We start from the raw sequence: 1,904 nt of genomic DNA, 5'->3' as shown, positions 1-1,904 counted from the left end.
CCTCCTCGCCCCTCCCGCCTCCCCCTGCCGCCGTCCGTCCCTGCAGCTCTGCTCAGCGGCTCCACCGCCGCGGCTCCGACACCTGAAGGAACCGGAGCGGGTGCGGGAGCCCGGGCAGGCGGCGGGCGGCAGAGCGGGGCGGTCAGTCCGGGGGCGACCTCCGCATGGCCCCGCCGTGAGAGGCCGGACCCAGCGACTGGGACCCAAGCGGTGAGTGGGGCTGCGGGCCACCTGGTCCCCAGGGCCCGCGTGCTGCGGATCCGCCCCTCCCGGAGCCCGGCCGGCCCGGTGGGTGCGTTGGGCTAGGGGCGCGTGCTGGGTGGCGGGCGCCGCCCTCCGCCCTCCAGGGTCTGCTAACAAAGCTACAATTCGAGATCAATTCTGTGGCGGCTGGGAGCATCCCAAGGATGCGGTTGTCATGGAGATGGGGCAGAAAGAGGGAGCCCGGGATGGCCCGGTCTGGGCCAGGAAGTGGGGGCGCCTCCAGAGCCTCAGCTGGCCCTGCAGGGAGGGCCAGGGTCTGCGGTCCCTCTGTGCCCCCAATCGGCCCAGGGGCTTCCCGATCCTCCCTTTTGTATAACCTGGTTGCATCTGTGTCTGGATGGGGTGCCAGCGGCAGCTTGTTGGTACGGGACCCCGGGGTGTCGGGTGCCTGGGCCTGCTGAAGACCACCTTCCCGGAGAAACAGCTTTGAGGATTTATTTCTCTTTCCAGTTTCCCAACTTTGACAGCCAGCCTTGGCGGCCAGGCCTCCCCGGCTCTGCCGGCAGCTCGGGGCTAGCGTGGGGGCGTGGCAGGGAGCAGGCGAGGCCCGGAGGCTCCGAATGGCCAGGCATCAGCGGGGAAGGAGGTGTACTTGGATCAGGGGGCTGGGGCTGGGGCGGGGCAGGGACCCCTCTGGACGACCGGACCCTTAGTAGGAGCCAATGCTGTTTTTGTAGGGTCTGGGGCACTCGAAGCAGAGCTGGGGCATTGTCTCCGCATAGGCCCAGGGGACACTGCCCCACGCCCACCTCTTTGTCTTGGGGCCACCTTGGGGTTCTGGGGGAGAATTGGGGACCCAAGCGCTGACCACAATGGAAGAGGCTTGGAGACCCTTGGCACGCTTTGGAGAAGGTAGATCTGAGCCTGAGAAGTGGGAGGAGGGAGGCATGGGGAGGGCTCAGAGCAGTCCGCAAGGCTGGACTTGGGCTTTCCTGGGTTCTGCAGGAGCCTTGGGGACTAGAGCTGCTGAAAGGGGGTAGGGCACACACTCAGGCAACCCGAGGGACAGTAGGTAAATGAGACAGGGGTCTCACCAAGCCCACCCCGGGCCCTAGGTTGCAATGCAATGGTCACTCCCCCTCCCTGCCTTCTCCTAGAGCTTAAGAACCTGCCTCCCCGGGGAAGCTTCAAGGACTGGCAACTGGGATTCTGGAACTTTTAGTAAAAAGGGGCCAGCTGCCATCTTCCCTCCTCCTGACACCTCTAGAGGAGAGATCTGTGCTCCCCCCACCCCCCCTGACGGGAGGCAGTGACTTTTTGTCTTGGTGGAAACACAGCAGCCCAGGGGGTTTGCCTGAATCCCCAGAGGGATCCCACACTGTGGGGTGAGTGAGTGGGTGGTAGGCCATCTAAAGGCAGAGACACATGCTTTGGTGATGGGGGGCTTTGAAGGCCTCCCCCACCTCCCATAATGCTTCCTGCAGGGGCTGAACACTCAGTGCTTGGCGATTAACACCATGCAGCCCCAGGGTGGTCTGATCTGACAGCCATGATGAGGTGTGCACTCCCTGGAGCCGACCTAACCCCCCAGAACTGACCGAGAAAGAGGCGAAGGGATGTGGCCTCCCCAGCTTCTACACACCAGCCTTGGCAGGGAGGCACTGCCATCGTTCCCGTTTTGTGGAGGAGAATGCGGAGCC

The 1,904-nt window shown here is 64.5% G+C and overlaps 1 protein-coding gene across 2 annotated transcripts in view; it reads left to right on the top strand.

The window, feature by feature from the left end:
• The first annotated feature begins 149 nt into the window (after positions 1-149).
• The window catches only part of PSD2 (pleckstrin and Sec7 domain containing 2), a 54,160-nt gene continuing 52,405 nt past the window's right edge, over positions 150-1,904 (top strand). For both annotated transcript variants that reach the window (XM_045284660.1, XM_045284661.1), the window contains exon 1: positions 150-210. The gene's annotated coding sequence lies outside the window, so the exon portion shown is untranslated. The remainder of the gene's footprint in view (positions 211-1,904) is intronic.

The sequence above is a fragment of the Echinops telfairi genome, unplaced genomic scaffold, assembly GCF_000313985.2.
Source record: "Echinops telfairi isolate 266 unplaced genomic scaffold, ASM31398v2 ScPeMD7_7469;HRSCAF=8507_0, whole genome shotgun sequence".
NCBI lineage: Eukaryota > Metazoa > Chordata > Mammalia > Afrosoricida > Tenrecidae > Echinops > Echinops telfairi.
This window is presented reverse-complemented; position numbering and strand designations above follow the sequence as displayed.